The sequence below is a fragment of the Oncorhynchus kisutch genome, linkage group LG25, assembly GCF_002021735.2.
Source record: "Oncorhynchus kisutch isolate 150728-3 linkage group LG25, Okis_V2, whole genome shotgun sequence".
In the NCBI taxonomy this organism is placed as follows: Eukaryota; Metazoa; Chordata; class Actinopteri; order Salmoniformes; family Salmonidae; genus Oncorhynchus; species Oncorhynchus kisutch.
This window is the reverse complement of record NC_034198.2, coordinates 45,654,107-45,668,561: the sequence shown is the minus strand read 5'-3', so window position 1 is coordinate 45,668,561 and position 14,455 is coordinate 45,654,107. Positions and strand designations below refer to the sequence as shown.

At 42.4% G+C, this 14,455-nt stretch overlaps 1 protein-coding gene across 2 annotated transcripts in view; it reads right to left on the bottom strand.

Moving 5' to 3' along the window:
* LOC109879244 (CSC1-like protein 2) overlaps window positions 1–11,975 on the bottom strand; it is an 82,879-nt gene extending 70,904 nt beyond the window's left edge. For both annotated transcript variants that reach the window (XM_031804689.1, XM_031804690.1), the window contains exon 1: window positions 11,715–11,975. The gene's annotated coding sequence lies outside the window, so the exon portion shown is untranslated. The remainder of the gene's footprint in view (window positions 1–11,714) is intronic.
* Window positions 11,976–14,455: the final 2,480 nt, after the last annotated feature.

The window sequence follows — 14,455 nt, the reverse complement described above, 5'->3', positions numbered from 1 at the left end:
CTCTGATTCAGCGTAGCTAGCCTACTGTAGCAGTGTCCATATCTCTGATTCAGCGTAGCTAGCCTACTGTAGCAGTGTCCATATCTCTGATTCAGCGTAGCTAGCCTACTGTAGCAGTGTCCATTTCTCTGATTCAGCGTAGCTAGCCTACTGTAGCAGTGTCCATATCTCTGATTCAGCGTAGCTAGCCTACTGTAGCAGTGTCCATATCTCTTTTGGCACATTTGTCTTTAAAAAAAGGGGCAGTGTCCTATTTTCAAATCTTCTCAAAACTCAAAGTTGCATGGCCTTTATCAAAAACTCTTATCAACTTTTAGATTTCATGATATCCTAACTGATACCAAATTTACTTTGACTAATAAATTATGGTTAAGTCAACTAGCCATTTGTCAGTATAACCTACTATTCAAAGGTGAAGGTGAACAGACTATAGATGTCTGGACAGGGTGAACAGACTATAGATGTCTGGACAGGGTGAACAGACTATAGATGTCTGGACAGGGTGAACAGACTATAGATGTCTGGACAGGGTGAACAGACTATAGATGTCTGGACAGGGTGAACAGACTATAGATGTCTGGACAGGGTGAACAGACTATAGATGACTGGACAGGGTGAACAGACTATAGATGTCTGGACAGGGTGAACAGACTATAGATGTCTGGACAGGGTGAACAGACTATAGATGTCTGGACAGGGTGAAGAGACTATAGATGACTGGACAGGGTGAACAGACTATAGATGTCTGGACAGGGTGAACAGACTATAGATGTCTAGACAGGGTGAACAGACTATAGATGTCTGGACAGGGTGAACAGACTATAGATGTAGAGTCATTATCATTTCTACACAGGTTAGATTTAATTATCAATCATTTCAATGTTGCTTGAGTTTTTTTTTAAACAACTCAAACCACCCGCGGGCCATACTGAACGGGCTCACGGGCCAGTCTGAATGGGCTCACGGGCCAGTCTGAACGGGCTCACGGGCCAGTCTGAACGGGCTCACGGGCCAGTCTTGAGTTTGACACGTCATCTAGCCTACATCTTCCTCCTGAACTATAGAACAGGTTAACTCTGCAAGTTCAGACCCATCTACAGAACTGAATGTAACAACATACTTTCCTAATAAATCAATGACTCACAATAAGAAAAACAAGCATACTTACACATGCTTATCAGAACTGACGAGTCATTATCAGTCTAGGATGTTCCAAAATGGCACCCTATTCCCTACATAGTGCACTAGGGTCCATAAGGTTCTGGTCAGAAGTAGTGCACTATGTAGGACATAGGGTCCCATTTGGGACTGGTTAGGATGTTCCCATATTCCCGTCAACATTTTTCATTTAATCTAATATGCAGAATCTGCGAAGGAGAGGGAGGGGACTTCTTAGAACAAACAAACCTTCGGTCTGCACTTCGACTCGTCAAATGGATGGCTGTCACTCTAGTCCACACACAGAGCGTACTGAGAGCATAGCTCAGGGTTTAGTGTGTGGTAACCTTGACACAAAACAGTCAAAAACCAGTGTCTAAGTCAGAGAGAAAACACAGTATCAGCCAACTGTCCAACCTACACTACAGTATCGGATGCACAACTTCCACACTGACCCAGTTTTCCAAAGGATCTCCATTGTCTTTTTACATACTTTATATCTCGTTTTAGTCGTTTAAATTTACACCCCCCCCCCCTCCCCTCCCCCCCAAAAAAGTAGTGGCCTGCTGCTAAATGAACACAGGGGCAGCACTGTACTGACTACATGACAGTACCAGCTGTAGTCAGAGATGTATAGAAACCCTGGGTTGATGATGCTATGTATTGGCCAATGAGAGGCTTTGAAGCCACAGGTCGGCCATACTGGCACTAACCAGAAGAAGCAGTCCTCCATAGGAATTCTACAGCATTTCAATTAAAATGGACACATTTAAGTATTTTTAGTTGTATTGAGGATCAGCAACATTAGTAGTATTTATTGGGATCCCCACTACTCTTCCTGGGGTCCAAACAGGAAACAAAAACGACAGATAAAATACATAATATGATAACGCAACATCACATAATCTCCTGCCTCCAGCCTCTGCCTTCAGACACAGCCTCTGCCTCCAGCCTCTGCCTTCAGAAACAGCCTCTGCCTCCAGCCTCTGCCTTCAGAAACAGCCTCTGCCTTCAGACACAGCCTCAGCCTCTGCCTCCAGCCTCAGCCTTCAGAAACAGCCTCTGCCTCCAGCCTCAGCCTTCAGAAACAGCCTCTGCCTCCAGCCTCTGCCTTCAGACACAGCCTCTGCCTTCAGACACTGCCTCAGCCTCTGCCTCCAGCCTCAGCCTTCAGAAACAGCCTCTGCCTCTAGCCTCAGCCTTCAGACACAGCCTCAGCCTTCAGACACAGCCTCAGCCTCCAGACACAGCCTTCAGAAACAGCCTCAGCCTCTGCCTTCAGACACAGCCTTCAGACACTGCCTCAGCCTTCAGACACTGCCTCAGCCTTCAGACACTGCCTCAGCCTTCAGACACTGCCTCAGCCTCTGCCTCCAGCCTCAGCCTTCAGAAACAGCCTCTGCCTCTAGCCTCAGCCTTCAGACACAGCCTCTGCCTTCAGACACAGCCTCTGCCTTCAGACACAGACACTGCCTTCAGACACAGACACTGCCTTCGGACACAGCCTCAGCCTTCGGAAACAGCCTCAGCCTTCGGAAACAGCCTCAGCCTTCGGAAACAGCCTCAGCCTTCGGAAACAGCCTCAGCCTTCGGAAACAGCCTCAGCCTTCAGAAACAGCCTCAGCCTTCAGAAACAGCCTCAGCCTTCAGAAACAGCCTCAGCCTTCAGAAACAGCCTCAGCCTTCAGAAACAGCCTCAGCCTTCAGAAACAGCCTCAGCCTTCAGAAACAGCCTCAGCCTTCAGAAACAGCCTCAGCCTTCAGAAACAGCCTCAGCTTTAAGAAACAGCCTCAGCCTCTGCCTTCAGAAACAGCCTCAGTCTCTGCTTTAAGAAACAGCCTCAGCCTTCAGAAACAGCCTCAGCCTTCAGAAACAGCCTCAGCCTTCAGAAACAGCCTCAGCCTTCAGAAACAGCCTCAGCCTGAAAGCTGCTCGTCATTACCGTAAAATGCATTCTAATCTCTGAAACCTGCTCGTCATTACCGTAAAATACATTCTAATCTCTGAAACCTGCTCGTCATTACCGTAAAATACATTCTAATCTCTGAAACCTGCTCGTCATTACCGTAAAATACATTCTAATCTCTAAAACCTGCTCGTCATTACCGTAAAATACATTCTAATCTCTGAAACCTGCTCGTCATTACCGTAAAATACATTCTAATCTCTGAAACCTGCTCGTCATTACCGTAAAATACATTCTAATCTCTGAAACCTGCTCGTCATTACCGTAAAATACATTCTAATCTCTGAAACCTGCTCGTCATTACCGTAAAATACATTCTAATCTCTGAAACCTGCTCGTCATTACCGTAAAATACATTCTAATCTCTGAAACCTGCTCGTCATTACCGTAAAATACATTCTAATCTCTGAAACCTGCTCGTCATTACCGTAAAATACATTCTAATCTCTGAAACCTGCTCGTCATTACCGTAAAATACATTCTAATCTCTGAAACCTGCTCGTCATTACCGTAAAATACATTCTAATCTCTGAAACCTGCTCGTCATTACCGTAAAATACATTCTAATCTCTGAAACCTGCTCGTCATTACCGTAAAATACATTCTAATCTCTGAAACCTGCTCGTCATTACCGTAAAATACATTCTAATCTCTGAAACCTGCTCGTCATTACCGTAAAATACATTCTAATCTCTGAAACCTGCTCGTCATTACCGTAAAATACATTCTAATCTCTGAAACCTGCTCGTCATTACCGTAAAATACATTCTAATCTCTGAAACCTGCTCGTCATTACCGTAAAATACATTCTAATCTCTGAAACCTGCTCGTCATTACCGTAAAATACATTCTAATCTCTGAAACCTGCTCGTCATTACCGTAAAATACATTCTAATCTCTAAAACCTGCTCGTCATTACCGTAAAATACATTCTAATCTCTAAAACCTGCTCGTCATTACCGTAAAATACATTCTAATCTCTGAAACCTGCTCGTCATTACCGTAAAATACATTCTAATCTCTGAAACCTGCTCGTCATTACCGTAAAATACATTCTAATCTCTGAAACCTGCTCGTCATTACCGTAAAATACATTCTAATCTCTGAAACCTGCTCGTCATTACCGTAAAATACATTCTAATCTCTGAAACCTGCTCGTCATTACCGTAAAATACATTCTAATCTCTGAAACCTGCTCGTCATTACCGTAAAATACATTCTAATCTCTGAAACCTGCTCGTCATTACCGTAAAATACATTCTAATCTCTGAAACCTGCTCGTCATTACCGTAATGCACCAAAATATTTAGGAGATATAATAACAGTCATTTTGGCTTAAGAGCAAATTCTTATTTACAATGACGGCCTAGGAACAGTGGGTTAACTGCATGTTCAGAACAACATATATTTTTTTACCTTGTCAGCTCTGGGATTTGATCTTGCAACCTTTCGGTTACTATTCCAATGCTCTAACCACTAGGCTATCTGCTCTAACCACTAGGCTACCTGCTCTAACCACTAGGCTACCTGTCTCTAACCACTAGGCTACCTGTCTCTAACCACTAGGCTACCTGTCTCTAACCACTAGGCTACCTGTCTCTAACCACTAGGCTACCTGTCTCTAACCACTAGGCTACCTGTCTCTAACCACTAGGCTACCTGTCTCTAACCACTAGGCTACCTGTCTCTAACCACTAGGCTACCTGTCTCTAACCACTAGGCTACCTGTCTCTAACCACTAGGCTACCTGTCTCTAACCACTAGGCTACCTGTCTCTAACCACTAGGCTACCTGTCTCTAACCACTAGGCTACCTGTCTCTAACCACTAGGCTACCTGTCTCTAACCACTAGGCTACCTGTCTCTAACCACTAGGCTACCTGTCTCTAACCACTAGGCTACCTGTCTCTAACCACTAGGCTACCTGTCTCTAACCACTAGGCTACCTGCTCTAACCACTAGGCTACCTGCTCTAACCACTAGGCTACCTGCTCTAACCACTAGGCTACCTGCTCTAACCACTAGGCTACCTGCCTCCCCAAATTGCAAAAATCGCTGAAGTTGGAGACTTTTATCTCCCTCACCAACTTCAAACATCAGCTATCTGAGCAGCTAACCGATCGCTGCAGCTGTACATAGTCTATTGGTAAATAGCCCACCCTTTCTCACCTACCTCATCCCCATACTGTTTTTATTTATTTACTTTTCTGCTCTTTTGCACACCAATATCTCTACCTGTACATGACCATCTGATCATTCATCACTCCAGTGTTAATCTGCAAAATTGTAATTATTTGCCTACCTCCTCATGCCTTTTGCACACATTGTATATAGACTCCCCCTTTGGTTTCTACTGTGTTATTGACTTGTTAATTGTTTACTCCATGTGTAACTCTTTGTTGTCTGCTCACACTGCTATGCTTTATCTTGGCCAGGTCGCAGTTGCAAATGAGAACTTGTTCTCAACTAGCCTACCTGGTTAAATAAAGGTGTTCTCAACTAGCCTACCTGGTTAAATAAAGGTGTTCTCAACTAGCCTACCTGGTTAAATAAAGGTGTTCTCAACTAGCCTACCTGGTTAAATAAAGGTGTTCTCAACTAGCCTACCTGGTTAAATAAAGGTGTTCTCAACTAGCCTACCTGGTTAAATAAAGGTGTTCTCAACTAGCCTACCTGGTTAAATAAAGGTGTTCTCAACTAGCCTACCTGGTTAAATAAAGGTGTTCTCAACTAGCCTACCTGGTTAAATAAAGGTGTTCTCAACTAGCCTACCTGGTTAAATAAAGGTGTTCTCAACTAGCCTACCTGGTTAAATAAAGGTGTTCTCAACTAGCCTACCTGGTTAAATAAAGGTGTTCTCAACTAGCCTACCTGGTTAAATAAAGGTGTTCTCAACTAGCCTACCTGGTTAAATAAAGGTGTTCTCAACTAGCCTACCTGGTTAAATAAAGGTGTTCTCAACTAGCCTACCTGGTTAAATAAAGGTGTTCTCAACTAGCCTACCTGGTTAAATAAAGGTGTTCTCAACTAGCCTACCTGGTTAAATAAAGGTGTTCTCAACTAGCCTACCTGGTTAAATAAAGGTGTTCTCAACTAGCCTACCTGGTTAAATAAAGGTGTTCTCAACTAGCCTACCTGGTTAAATAAAGGTGTTCTCAACTAGCCTACCTGGTTAAATAAAGGTGTTCTCAACTAGCCTACCTGGTTAAATAAAGGTGTTCTCAACTAGCCTACCTGGTTAAATAAAGGTGTTCTCAACTAGCCTACCTGGTTAAATAAAGGTGTTCTCAACTAGCCTACCTGGTTAAATAAAGGTGTTCTCAACTAGCCTACCTGGTTAAATAAAGGTGTTCTCAACTAGCCTACCTGGTTAAATAAAGGTGTTCTCAACTAGCCTACCTGGTTAAATAAAGGTGTTCTCAACTAGCCTACCTGGTTAAATAAAGGTGTTCTCAACTAGCCTACCTGGTTAAATAAAGGTGTTCTCAACTAGCCTCCCTGGTTAAATAAAGGTGAAATAAAATTAAAAAAAATAAAAAAAAAGACAGTGTGGACATGGTTCAGGCACGGTTAAGGACTATGTCTTCCTACTAATTAGGCTGTGTGTGACGTTTTAAACATGTGTAATGTTTGGTGTGGACCCCAGGAAAAGTAGCTGCTCCTACTGATCCTGAATGGGGAACCAAATAAATACCAAAAATACACGTGCTTAATTAAGTCATTTTTTGTTTTGAGTCGACTTCACGGTCAGACCCGGGAGGCAAGCCCAGGTCCAAATCAATACGCCCACTCATCCACCCCGACCAACCAGCTTGAATGTGTTTTTGTTGTCTTATATAACCAAACGTAACATATCACACTAATTTGAGTGTCCCAGAATTTACATTTACTACGTTCCCTGTTGGTCTATGACACCAGGATGGTCAGATTTACTCAGGAGGCACACAATGCAGCTCAGGCATAGTGTAACGGATGTGAAATGGCTAGCTTAGTTAGCGGTGGTGCGCGCTAAATAGCGTTTCAATCGGTGACGTCACTTGATCTGAGACCTTGAAGTAGTGGTTCCCCTTGCTCTGAGACCTTGAAGTAGTGGTTCCCCTTGCTCTGGGAGCGATGGGTAACGATGCTTCGTGGGTGTCAGTTGTTGATGTGTGCAGAGGGTCCCTGGTTCACGCCCGGGTATGGGCAAGGGGACGGTCTAAAGTTATACTGTTACAATAGCATGTAGGCCTATTGTTTCTACGGGTTTCATGTTTTCACTCAGGTTGCGGGTGCGGACCGAACCGGAACTCCCCATTCCGAATGGTTCTGTATGAACACCCTGACTATTTACTTCACCTCAACTAAAACACAGTCACCCTCCTAGACATGAGCTGCCTTCAGTCAATCAGTCAGTGTATCTCTATACAAACTGTTTCTGTACTGTAGGCTAGGTCGGGACACTGACTGAGCTACCGTCACCTATCCCCCTGATGCAGCCGGTTGCTAGGATACCACGGTTCCGTCACACCAAACAAAACAAACAGAAGGCGCAATGAGGTTGAACATGACATGCTCAGCCTTAGTTCCACTCTAGACTAGGTGCATGGAGGCAGGATAATGAGGCTGAACATCACATGCTCAGCCTTAGTTCAACTCTAGACTAGGTGCATGAAGGCAGGATAATGAGGCTGAACATCACAGGCTAAGCACTTGGTTCAACTCTAGAGAAGTCCAGCAGCATACCACCCTGCATTCCACTGCAGGCTTGCATCTGAAGCTACGCAGGGTTGGTCCTGGTCAGTCCCTGGATGGGAGACCAGATGCTGCTGGAAGTGGTGTTGGAGGGCCAGTAGGAGGCACTCTTTTCTCTGGTCTAAAAAAATACCTCAATGCCCCAGGGCAGTAATTGGGGACATTGCCCTGTGTAGGGTGTTGTCTTCTGGATGAGATGTTAAACGGGTGTCCTGACTCACTACAGATATCAGCCAAGGCCAAAAAATAGTTGTTTTGTATGTTCAACTAACTGGCTAGCTAGATGAACACTGTTTACATCTGACCCGCTGGTAATTATGAAGCTAAATGTTAGCTAGTTATCTTGTAGTGTCTGCATTGCCATTGTTGGTATGGAAGCAGGTTCAGTGTGTACAGCAGGGCATTATAGTACAGCTGTAGCAGTCAACAGTCAATAACAAGTCATAGGACATGAATTAATTCATGCTTTAACCTATATTTTTAGAATGTGTCTTACCAGCATAAACCTGCTCTCCACCACCAGTACACGGAGATGATCGAGTCATCGAATAAGCAACAATTCAGGTATTTTGTCTTTGTACTTTGAGCATATTGCTTGGACTTGGGGGTTCAATTACTTATTACTGGGATGCAGCCTATAATGTCTGGTCTATTTTAGTCTGTTTTCCTCCTTTACAGCTGTAATGGTCTGGAGCCTGGTGGTGTTGTGGCCAAGGAGCTTTCACTCCGATGGAACCAGGTTTCAGCTGCTGTGCAATGCTGACGTCCTTCCTCCCAGAGAGGTGAAAGCCATCCCCCGGACTGGACATAACCAAACAATGAAAAGGCCGCGGACATTACATGTCCTGCTTCAAAGGGCAGGACAGAAATATGCTCTCGGGCGAGATTCCTTTGTTCATATCATAACCTGAACCAAAGTTCCTCAAAGGATCCGATGATATAGGCCGAAACAGTGTTTTCACCTAAGCCTTTGTGTTTTAAGGTTTTACCTAAAGTGTAGCCTACTAATCATTAGCACTTGGAAGTTAATGAAGTATTTGGTCTCGCTTTAAATGGACGTGCATCTTATAAAACGGCTTCATAAACACTAGATAAATGTGTTACAAATCTATAACTGTATGTCATGCTTTATAAAGGGTTCATAAATGTGACAAACCTGTGTTTTATTAGCGACAAGCGTGGCTTAATAAAGGCCTTATAAATCACATTAAACATGGAGGCTTCACAAAGCATTTATACCCATCATGCATCTTGATAGAGCATTACAACACCAGGATATTGGGTTTGAATCCTAGGACCATCTATATACGGAAAAAAGTATTCACGCATGACTAAGTCACTTTGGATAAAAGCGTCTGCTAAAATGTGATGTATTATATTTCACTAAAACATTTATAGGCACAACCTCTTTCCCTCTTGGATGCATAGTCAATATTGGACTTGACCTCAACTTTCCCCAAAATGCCACCGTAAAGTGCAGTCATGCAGCCAAAAATAATGTTAGGGGCATTTAAAAATCAGTTTACACGTTTTACTCATTTTTTTTACACAAAAATTCAGTTTTGGTTTAGTTTTTCCAAGTTCTGAATTTCCCCCATCTTGTCGGTGATACTCCAGGTTTCACACGACTAAAATAAATTTAAAAATGCTGGATTTTCTCACAACAATGCATAAAACAAATCAGGGGATTACTTTTTTAGGTCTGGAAAGATCTAAGAAACTTTAATTTGAGTGTAATTATTATTTCACTAAGTTATTATTTCTTAATTCCAGCTATAATAATACAAATAATTTAATGTTTCCACACTAAAATCTGAATAAACAAACAAATTAAATCACATATCGATCGGGCTCTAGACCCATTTCATCTCAGAACCAAGGCACGAGAAACAATCCTGCATTGAGAAAATATTAAACAATGTGTCTTTAGCATAGAACTGTGGGCTGTAGACTGCATTGACTTCAACATGTTTTTTTTTCAATAGACGATCAATCTTGCAGAATGCACGGCCAGTGTTTGGCACTCATTATAGGCGGTGGGCTGTCACAGGGGTGGCAGGGTAGCCTAGTGGTTAGAGCGTTGGGCTAGTAACCGGAAGGTTGCAAGTTCAAACCCCCGAGCTGACAAGGTACAAATCTGTCATTCTGTCCCTGAACAGGCAGTTAACCCACTGTTCCTAGGCCGTCATTGAAAATAAGAATTTGTTCTTAACTGACTTGGCTGGTTAAATAAAAGGTAAAATAAAAATAAAACTGCAGAAAGAGTCCGCCCACACCTTTACAGAAATGTTTCTCTTTTATAGCCCAATTTCAACATTTCCAAATCATACAGAAAACGAGGGCGTTTCTGTTATCATAAAAAGGTGAATGGATGCTGTTTACTAAGCAGGGGTGCAGCACTCATTCACGAGTGCACAAATATAATATGGCCCTGATTTATCAATGAAAACATGCACACACAGTTTGATAAATACCATATGTGGCGCACGCAAATCCTATAATCTCCAGTTATGCCAAAATTCTGTAAGAAATTCACGAACGGTTGATAAATGACGACTCTGGGTCTTTATGAATGGATCTTTGCACCAAAGGTATCTTAGCAACAGCCTGCCTGCTCCTGCTACAGCCACTGGTGGTAAAGGAGTCAGGAGGGACAGTCCACAACTAACAAGTGACTAGTGTCAACCAGTGTGGCCCTATTTAGTGCAATACTATTGCCCAGAGCCCTGTAGGACATTGAATAGGGCACCATTTGGAAAATCAACCATAAACTCAGTGTTCTGTACAGAAATGAGTGTTTTGATTAACTAGAGACCAAACTAGGCCTTCTTAAAAGATACACCAAGTGTATATAATCTACTTTCACTAACAGCCACAGTGTGTGTGTACGCACTTTTGTGTCCCATCAATATTTGACCAAAGCCAGTCACCAAACCCCAGAGAGAGGCCATCTCATATTCATCCTCTCTGTATAAGGAGCGCTGTCATTGTCACTGGACGTTTCAAAGGAGCAGTGGTTTCAGTAGCTCTGGCGTTAGTGAAATTAATACTCAGCATTATCAAGACGCACTAACGTCCTGGACCAGAGCTATTGGTTTCATTTATAAATTGTACTACTAAAGTACTCCCAGTCCCCAGCAAGCCCTCCTTAACCAGAGAGCATTCCCATAGCATGAGCGGCAGCCTGGCAATTTCTCTTTCACTGTAGGGGAAACACTTACGAAACTGTCACAGAAAACTGCAGAATAGGCCCTATGCAATGATTAATGAAATGAATTGTGGTTGCAGCACACGATGAAACCGATGTCCGAACATAAGGAGTAGGTCAAGCTAGCTATTATCAACACTAATATGTGGATGATCCATTTCCCCCACAAAAAGAAACGAATCCTGTCGGATTTGGGTTGTTGAGCATAGCTAAAGAAAATTACACCGATTTACTGCACATGACATTAAATCATGAGCAGTCCTGCCTATTTCTCTCAAAAGTAACGTTAGTGAACATAATAATAATAAATAAGCTAGCTAAGTAGTGTAACTCTCGATAAGATTGAGCCGTTCATCTAAAGATACTAAAACGTTAGCATGCTAACGTCTGTCTAGTTGAACCGACAATAGCAGTTAGCATGCTAACGTCTGTCTGATTGAACCGACAATAGCAGTTAGCATGCTAACGTCTGTCTAGTTGAACCGACAACAGCAGTTAGCCAGTTAGCATGATAACGTTAGCTATCAAAAAAAGACGTTTTATTTTTTTACATGAGAGTTTAGCTACGTCGTGTTAGTTAACTAAATCGTTTTGTTTACTAGCGAAGTACGATAAATAGCTAGTTGGGGAAGCATAGCGATGGTTTACCTGCTATTTGATACGCAGTGGCTTTTCCCAAGCCAACCAAGACAGGCGAGCTCCACACACACACACACACACACACACCTCGATCCAAAACGAACAAAAACACTTCGTATTATATCCAGGTCTTGTATAAAATCCCAGAAAATGAAATAGTCCCTTCAAAGAAAAAAAAAAGAAAAACAACAGGATAAATAGGAGTAGCAGCCCTGGAGACAATTACGGCAGCAGAAGCTAACCAAGGCAGTGGCGTCGGATCGGATGATGCGAGGGGAGTACCCGTTGAAATGAATAGGGCGTACCAAAAGCATAGAAATAGGAGACACAGAACAGATACATAGATGTATGTTCCTCTCAAACCAGTGCGTTTTATGACAAATATACCATATTTTTCCTCGTGTAACCCCTTTTTAGTTGAGTAATCAATCAACGAACGTACAAGCTCTTATCAGATTTGTTTTTAATGCATACATTTCGGTGCGCATTTGGTCCAAAATATGTTTGCTAATCATTGGGGTCGCTTTTTGATGACGTATTTCACGTTGGTATGGGGCGTTCTTGAAAAGTAGTAGGGGGGCAACTAGCCACCCCCTAAGAACAATGTCTAATTGCTGACACATGGTTTGTAGATCAACTATAAAGGGATATAAATTGTTAGTTTTACACTTAAGTATTTAAATAAATGTTTTTAGAAAAGGTGCATTTATGTTTTTCTCCATACAATCCACAATGTATAATTCAAGATTTTAAATCCCAGTAGTCTTTAAAATTACAGGGGAAAAAGGTTTTCAATAGTTGTTTTTCATTCATAAATATTAATTAGAACATAACTAATACAACTGGAATATAACATTTAATAACTAAAAACTTAATTCAGTGTAACATTGATGTGGCAACTCTTATGCTCTGCTATTGCATGATTCTAATTTGCAAATTGGCCACAAATATTCCATCCCTATTAAATTGGCGCACAACTCATGGGCCCACCTCCTGTACCGCTCACACCTAATCCAGTCCCCACCTGTGACTGAAAATAGGGGCGGAAATATCAATTGGAAAGCGCTCTTAAAAACGTAGCTAGCTATATGCCATAAAATGCTGTGTAAAATAGCTAAAAGGCAATAAAATAACACTAACTGTATAGCTATCAGTGACTAGTGGAAACATTTACAACTGTAATTAACTTTCTTTACCTTTTTTAATGTATTTACCTCAGACAATCTGGTAGAAAGATTGCTAGCAAGCACTCCTAGCAGCTTACGCTAATTAGCTAGCATTTTCTGCTATTGAAGATTTAATTCTTTGGCCTGAATGGCAAGCATCAAGTCTGGAGGAAACCTGGTAACATCCCTACGGTGAAGCATGGTGGTGGTGGTGGCAGCATCATGTTGTGGGGATGTTTTTCAGCGGAAGGGACCGGGAGACTAGTCAGGATTGAGGCGAAGATGAACAGAGCAAAGTACGGAGTGATCCTTGATAAAAACCTGCTCCAGAACGCTCAGGATCTTAGACCTGGACTTAAACCCAATCAAACATCTCAGGAGACCTGAAAATAGCTGTGCAGCAAACGCTCCCCATCCAACCTGAGAGGTTGAGAAGAATGGGAGAAACTCCCCAAATACAGGTGTACCAAGCATGTAGCGTCATACCTCAAAATACAGAGTAAAGGGTCTGAATACTTATGTAAATAAGTTTTTGTTTTTTATATATAAATGAGCAATAATATATTTTAGATTAAGGCTGTAACCAAACAAAATGTGGAAAAAGTATAGGGGTCTGAATACTTTCCAAAGGCACTGTATATCTACAACTTTTTCAAAAAATTAGATAAATCTCCAAACATTTAAACATTTGTTGAGCAAGAGCATTGGCAGCAAGGGAAAATGTTCAGATGTTCATCACAGCTTCCGTACACAGCGCCTATGGTGTAAACTGCTGTACATGCATACCTTCTCACAGGTAGGACTGTAGAAATCTGCCGCATCTACACTTTGCTCTCTGTATGTTACATAATTCGGTAGTTAAATCCGAATGAATGCAATATACGTGGGCAAACAAAGTGGCCAAATTCATTATTTTATATCCTTTCTTGAGAAACATTTACTTTACGTGTGAGGAATGTGGATAACTTCCGGGCTGTATTCATTAGTCGGACAGTGGCAAAAAAAAACTAGTTTTAATTGGACACATTCAGGTAGGTCCCGCCCAGCGTCGTTCTGTTTGGTTTCTAGTATATTCACCCCAGGGGCGTATCCCTTACTCCGATTCTGTCGCGAAACGGGGAGGGAACTGCCGGAAATGTGGCCAATATAAACTCCCGTTTTAGTTGCAAAACGGGAACAGTTTGGACTCGTGATGACACCCAAGGTATTATGCAGGCTGTCGGTAATAGTGTGATAAAGTGCGCTAGACCACCCGAGAGGTGGGGCAATTACTGGATGAGCAGAGTAGTGTAACAGTATAACATCCGTTACAGTAGCATGATGCTGCCATCACATTTGTTTGACCGGTGTTAAAGGATAGGACACCAACACAGATAGCGCAAACAATTATCTTTATTAAATACACAATTTCACAAGACTGCGTGCATGACATGCTAGGTGACCTACATTCCTGCAGTCTCTGTAACCCAATCAGAAGTGCTGCAATGACCTGAAGGCCTAAGGCACACCTGCTAAGCGTGATAACGCGCTTAAGTGAAACTACACTCACACACGCGAGGTTTACAATGAAGGAGAACTGAACAT